The 7712-nt window shown below is 36.9% G+C and overlaps 1 pseudogene; it reads right to left on the bottom strand.

The window, feature by feature from the left end:
* Positions 1-1654: 1654 nt before the first annotated feature.
* Positions 1655-2315, bottom strand: LOC142171914 (deoxyhypusine hydroxylase-like; annotated as a pseudogene).
* Positions 2316-7712: the final 5397 nt, after the last annotated feature.

The raw sequence follows: 7712 nt of genomic DNA, 5'->3' as shown, positions 1-7712 counted from the left end.
GGGTATTATTGCCGGCCAAGTTCGAACCCATCGCAAAACAGACAGAAATTCAATAGCAAACGATTAGGAAAATCAACAAAACAGAGCAACGCAAATATGAGGACGCTACTCAACGGTGACGTGCACCGGAGAAATAGTCAACAGTACTACGGCAGTAGGGTTGCCGGAAGTTATAAAATTGGCCAGATTCCGATAAACTCCGGCAAAACAAACAACCTCAGATCCGGTTTAGCCTGTAAAATAAAAAGGCAAGGACGTTACAGAGAACTTGATAAACGAGGTCGCCGGTAATGGAGTTTTCCCGATTGGATCTGAACCAAATTCCGGCAAAACGTTTTCAGCCTTAATCTCTTTTTTTCCCGAAGATCTGGAAAGTAAAATGCAAAATAAGGCAAGAGAGCTAATGACTGTTAGAGTTCTCATTCCAGTAAGGGGCCGTGGTTCCCGGCGCCTTAAGTGTGAGATGAGGGAGAAACAGTGGGGAAAGAGGAGGGTGCTTCGTAAGGCCGCCCAAATCTAAAAATATCCACCCCTCAATAGTTGCGATTCGTCACGTAAGCGATGCTGGGAAGCATTTTCCGGTGAAGCCAAAGTCAGTGGTTGTAATGACGAGGCGAGGGAGAAAGATGACAACAGTGGTTTAGATACTGGTGGTCCACCGGCCACCCAAGCTCGCCGGAGCGGCAGCGGCGGCAGACCCTAGAAGAGAGAGGGTTGTGAGCAAATAGGGGGCACTTATGCACAAAATGATATTTTTTTCTCTTATTATATACTAGTATTTGTTTTCGCGCGAAAAATATTAAATATAATTTTTATAAAAAAATATTATTTGAAAAATGCGATAGACACAAAGGCGCAAATAGTATTATTTTATAAACATATAAAGGCACTGAATATTCATACATTCAGGTCATAAACGAATATCTTGTTATAAACAGCTAGTGAGGACAATATTAGTAAGAAATGCAACCTTAGATGATTGGTCATTTTTTATTGTAAGATATTAATCTGATCAACCAAGTAACTCATTAGTTAGTTAACTCTCACCATATCAAGCCCGAGCATGATGAGTAAATAGTAGTTACGATAGATGCTCCCACCAACTCAGTTATCAATTGGGAGTACAACTTTGTATAGTAACCACAATTCTGCTGGAGAAATGAGAAGTAATACTATTAAGGTGTGAGAAAATTCCGAAGCATCTTAAGGAACAAAATAACTTTGATTGAAAAATAGAATTATCTTAAATGCAGCCTCAACCTGGTCACATGGTACAGTTTCACAATCCGGGTATCTGCATGGAGAGAAACCCAAAAAACTTACCTGATTTCTCGAACTCAAGCATGGTAACAATAACTCCTCAACTTTGCGAAACGATAGGTTCAGTATCGTTGTCACAATCTTTAAGAAGCGCAAGTTATCAAGCATCGGATGTATCAGAATTGAGTATCGCATCTGAACCAAATAAGAAATATCCTCCTAGTAGGATCACACAAGTCTTAAATTGTCCTATAACAACATAGGATATCGTTGAGGTAGATCTGCATAGTAAAACTATAGTTTCTGTTAACTAAACATAGCAAAATTGTACATGACAAAATAAGTAAATCTTAGAAAGTTTCGGTAGAAAAAGAGTATATCTCTCACCCAAATGCTAAAGCTCCAGACCATTGCAAGAGAAAACGAAGTAAAGCCGAACATCTGCTATAGAACAAAGATCTTCGGCTGCTTCATGTCTAATCGTTTCATGCTCATGGACATCTTTTAGAGTCTTGGGGTGGTGCAGCTAAAGCTTTTTGGTCTGCAATTGACTCAATAGATAAGCCAACTCATGCTTTTATATACCACTCTTTCAACCTAAATATTCAATAATTATAGAAATAGCTTGCTCTCCTCCATTGTTCTGTAATCCAAAAAGATAAGCACAGCGTTCATACATGGGCTGTTATTCACTAAAAAACTTTCCTTAGGAGCTCGACAAAGGAATAATCAACAGAAACAGCTTGGACTACGGACAGAAAGGGTGACAACAACATTCTTGAGGAACCGTCATCAGTTCCTACATTCTTCAACTCTTAGATTGGATTGAAAGCTACTTCACATGTCTCTCGGACCTCTTGACCTGGAACTGAAGACAAACTTCTTTGCAGAAGTGAAATATTACTTTATAAACCTATTGCAGCAAGACTAAGTAGAATAATAAGGAAAAAAAAAGGAACTGTGACTCTGTGAAGCGCTTACATTCCCTCTGCCATTAAGTCTTTCACCCATGATATGACATTAACAGTACGAGCAATAAATTGAGGAGGCCTCATTAATGAAAAATCACGGAATTAATCATACTTTTGCTGTCAAGGTAACAAAAGAGCACAATCAAATAATGAAGTATCAAAAAATATCTAGCACCTAGCAGTAAGCCATTGAAAACCAGTATAGTTGCATCGCGCCAATGCAAGACAAACAAAAGAAGAAATAGATGGATTACCAGTATATCTGAACCGCCATATTTTTCTTTTATCCAGTTGGATAATGTATCAATCGATGCAGGGTCCACAATATCCAGTTGATGAAACCTCTTGTGTAGATAATTCTCGGTGCTTTTTCCCCAAGGCTAGTCTCTGGCTATGTAAGAACTATCATTAGGCCATGTTATGCCAGTTGATGAACAATCTATATTTGCACCAGTTCATGAAATATTATTTATAAACCAATGACAGAGATAATAACAAACCGGTTAAAAATTACCCAAAAGTAAATGTCTGCTTCTATTTTTTTTCCTATAAAGATTGTGTGATGGCGTTGTTACTCTTTGAGCGAACACCAGCAACCAACAATGGAAACTTAACTATAAAACCAAACAACTAATCAAGTCTCTACTATGAGACAACTGATGGATTTATGATATGGAAAAAAGAAGCCAAGCGAAGCAGGAGTTAGGCCATTATGAATATTAGCAAATCGTCATGGTTAAGTAGCTTTAGCCATGGGAGAAACCCAAGTCGTCTCCGATTCCATCTTGTAAAGGCAGTTTAGATTGTAAAATTTGCCCGTAAATATAATTTTGGAACATTTATGTATTTTTTGTATTTAACTTATCTTTTAAATATGTTTATTGCGTAGACGCTATAAATATATGGACGGCAATATGGAAAAAAAAATCGTAGTGTATGCGACTATATATTTTGTCCATTAGAGTACATTTGAAACGTTTATGCATAATCTTAATGGATATGCATAAATATTCTTCGGATGAAGATATATGGATTTTATAATTGGTCATTTTCCAACAAATTCGTCATCGTTATGAAGTTTTACCAATGACAGAAATAAAAACGTCGTCTCCACTGGTGCATATTTGGTCTCAACATGTGCCATAAGTTTCACTACTGCATATCAAAGGAACTACATGCCATAAGTTTCTCTCTGTTGTTGCATAGTCTTTCACAAGTTATAGTTTATGCTTTTTGCTTATAAAAGTGGTGTTATGTTTGATATTTATTCTTGATGTGTATGCTATTCAGGGAGCTATAATGGGGCCACTAATAAGTGCGGTCCTAATTAAAATCAAGGATTTGTATGTTGAGTTTGTTTAGGAATGGCACACGGAATAAGGTTAACAACTCTAAGTTTCCAATGCATGGTGAAATGAAAAGCGCGCTAAGAAAGGTTGCTTCGATCCCCCTTCCTGTTCAACAGTCCACAAGTAGTGGAAGATCAGAAGCCATGAGAAGTGATGCAACTTGTTTGATGAGGAAACATTGTATGTACCGAACATCTTCTTGATTAAAGTTTTGTTTTGTGTGCTGCTTGTATTGGACTCTCATCGTCAATGTTCTAGCGTAATTAGAAGTTAGATATTTCTCCAGTTTTGTTAATTTGTGTTCATAAGTTGCGAGTTCTTTGGCTATTGGGCAGTTAGTTTAGAGTACGTTGTACATTTATGTGCCAATCTTCTAGACATTTTTGTTTGATTTAAAGGTATGGAGCAGTGGCGAACGGCTATATGGTGAGGGGTTTAATTGAATCGTTTTGGTACTCCAATTTTGTGCCCCAACAGTCCTTCATCTTCTAATTTCCCATGGGTAGTAACATAATCAATGTCCTTAGTCTCATGTGTATCAGCAGCAGCATGTGGCCTATGCATCTCTTCACGGAAGCGGGAAGCGTAAGGATTCTCCAGACTTGTTGGTGCTCCAATATTTTCATGCCCCTGCAGTCCTTGGCGTTCTTGTTTTCCATAGTCAGTAGCATGATCAACGCCCTTAGTCTCAGCAAAAGGTGATCTATGCCTCTCTTCAGGGAAGTGGGAGGCGTGGGGATTCTCCAGAAATTCCTAATGCAATAAAAGATTTACAAATGACCAGATTATTTTAACCAAAATCAAAATCCAAAATAGTTTAACCATACATAATGCTAATCTTTCTAATATACTTTACATGACAAAACTAATATTTGTAGAGTCGAAAACAGGATGTTAGCCAAAAATGACCTCGAAAAGTTAGCGTTCAAAGCTAAATGCTGCATTTTGTGTTAATAATCAACCTCAAGGGCAAAGCGAGGCTGCAAAGATATGTAGGCATCGAACGCATTCCATAAACCAGAAACATACTAATAGTACTGAGATACGCGCCTTTGTGATTGTACACAATATATTTGGACGGTGACGTTGTTCCGGAAGTATAATAGACACTGAAACTATGTAAAAGATTTATTTCTGTTCTGCCACTCAACAAACATCCACTGAATCTGCAATTATACATTGAATTGTTATAAATCTGTATTGCTGTAATAAATAAATAAACCATTAAACTTTCTGAAATATATAAATAAAACAGAATTTGTGTGGTTTTCTACTCCTTCTGAATTTTACTATTTTGATTTGAAGATATAAAAACTTCATTAGAGTATTGAAATTCATAAAACGATTTGAAAAATATAAAAACTTCATCGTTTTCTGTGAAACAGTATATAAAAAACTTCGATTTTATTTATTATACATACTGTTTTTTGTTAATAACAGTATTGTTTACTGTTCTGGTTTTGCCATTAATTAAACTCTTCTATTGTTTATAATGAGAAATGGCAATTGATAACGAAAATTCTTCTGCGACTGTTGCGGCAACGACGATAGCCTCGTCAAGCTGGACTGCTGTTCCACCGGCAGAGAAACCGAGGAAATTTTTCGGAGCCAGCTTCAAAGGATGGCAGCAAAGGGTGTTATTCTGGCTTACCACACTTGGTATGCAGAAATTCACTAGTGAAGAACCTCCAGTGCCTGCTGCGGACATGCCGGACAACGAGAAATTCATGATTGTCGAGGCGTGGAAGCAGGCTGATTTTCTTTGCAAAGGCTATATCTTAAGCGCTTTAGAGGATGACTTGTACAATGTGTACAGTGCGATGAATACTTCGAAAGTATTATGGGACGCACTTGAGAAGAAGTACAAGACTGAAGATACATGCTTGAAGAAGTTCGTGGTTGCCAAGTTTCTAGACTATAAAATGATAGATAATAAAACTGTTGGAACCCAAGTTCAGGAGCTTAAACTTATTTTTCATGACCATATTGCTGAAGGTATGGTCGTAAATGAAGAATTTCAAGTGGTTGGAATGATTGAAAAATTGCCTCCTTCGTGGAGAGATTTCAAGAACTATCTTAAGCACAAGCACAAAGAAATGAAGTTGGAAGATCTTGTGATTCTTCTCAAGATTGAGGAAGACAACAAAACAGGCGAGAAGAAATATCGTGGAAATTCAACAATCATGGGAGCTAATATCGTTGAGGAGACTGCTCCAAAAAGTAAGAAGAGAAAGAGGTCTTCTGGACAGACAAAGGAGCACAACAAAAAGAAATTCAAGGGCAGTTGCTACAATTATGAAAAAACCGGTCACAAAGCCCCTGATTGTCATCTCCCGAAAAAGAATAAGAAGAAGGGACAAGCCAACATAGTGAAGAAGAATGATGACATTGATGATCTGTGTGCAATACTTTCGGAATGCAACCTAGTTGGAAATTTGAAGGAATGGTGGATTGACTCTAGAGCCACCCGACATGTTTGTGCTGTCAAGGAAGCATTTGCGACTTACTCTACTGCTGGTCCCGAAGAAGTTCTTTCCATGGAAAATACTGCAACAGCCAAGATTGAAGGTTATGGAAAGATATTCCTGAAGATGACTTCCGGCAAGGTGTTAACGCTCAACAACGTTCTTCATGTTCCTACTATTAGGAAGAATTTAGTTTCTACTTCTTTGCTTGTTAAGAATGGATTCAAATGTGTATTTGTTTCTGATAAAGTTGTTGTAAGCAAGAATGAAATGTATGTTGGAAAGGGCTACCTCATAGAGGGCCTCTTCAAACTAAATGTAATGGTTGTTGACAGTATGAATAAAATTTCAGCTTCTTCTTATTTATTGGAATCAAATAATTTATGGCATATTCGTTTAGGACATGTCAATTACAAAACCTTGCGGAAGTTAATTAATTTAGAAGTATTGCCTAAATTCGAGTGTAATAAATCAAAATATCAAATATGTGTTGAGTCTAAGTTTGTAAAACATCCTTATAAATCTATTGAAAGGAATTCAAATCCTTTAGACTTAATTCATACTGACATTTGTGATATGAAGTCGACACCATCTCGAGGTGGGAAAAAGTATTTTATTACTTTTATTGACGATTGCACTCGATATTGTTATATTTATTTGCTTAATAGTAAGGATAAAGTAATTGAAGCATTTAAGTAATACAAGAATGAAGTGGAGAATCAATTGAACCAAAAGATCAAAATAATTAGAAGTGATAGGGGTGGAGAATATGAATTTCCGTTTGCAGAAATATATTCGGAATATGGAATTATCTATCAAACTACTGCACCTTATACACCTCAATCCAATGGAATTGCGAAAAGGAAAAATCGGACATTAAAGGAAATGATGAATTCTTTATTAATAAGTTCCGGATTACCGCAGAGTTTGTGGGGCGAAGCTATCCTTACAGCTAACCGAATACTCAACAGAGTATCCCACAACAAAACGCAACCTATTCCATATGAAAAATGGAAAGGAAGAAAACCCAACTTGAAATATTTCAAAGTGTGGGGGTGTCTAGCAAAGGTACAAGTTCCTTTACCTAAAAGGGTTAAAATCGGACAAAAAACTGTTGATTGCGTTTTTATTGGATATGCTACAAACAGTAAAGCATGTCGGTTTTTGGTTCATAAATTTGATAATCCCGAAATTCACGTTAATACGATAATGAAATCAGATAATGCTGAATTCTTTGAAAGCATCTATCCGTATAAAACTGAATGTGAGTCGTTAAGTGAAAGACCTAAACGACCTCGGGAAGAACCAAAGAAAAATACTCCAAGTATAGAAGATCCAAGGCGTAGCAAACGTCAAAGAACATCTACTTCCTTTGGACCAGATTTTGTGACATTCTTGCTTGAAAATGAGCCTCAAACTTTTAAAGCAGCTATGTCATCTTCTGATTCAGCATTTTGGAAAGAGGCAGTCAATAGTGAGATTCAATCAATTTTGGATAACCATACATGGGAATTGGTAGATCTTCCTCCGGAAAATAAGCCTTTAGGTTCGAAATGGATTTTTAAACGGAAAGTGAAAGCTGATGGCACTATTGACAAATATAAGGCAAGACTTGTTGTCAAAGGTTATAGACAAAAGGAAGTCCTTGATTACTTTGACACTTACTC

This window comes from Nicotiana tabacum, chromosome 17 (genome assembly GCF_000715075.1).
Source record: "Nicotiana tabacum cultivar K326 chromosome 17, ASM71507v2, whole genome shotgun sequence".
Classification (NCBI taxonomy): domain Eukaryota; kingdom Viridiplantae; phylum Streptophyta; class Magnoliopsida; order Solanales; family Solanaceae; genus Nicotiana; species Nicotiana tabacum.
This window is presented reverse-complemented; position numbering and strand designations above follow the sequence as displayed.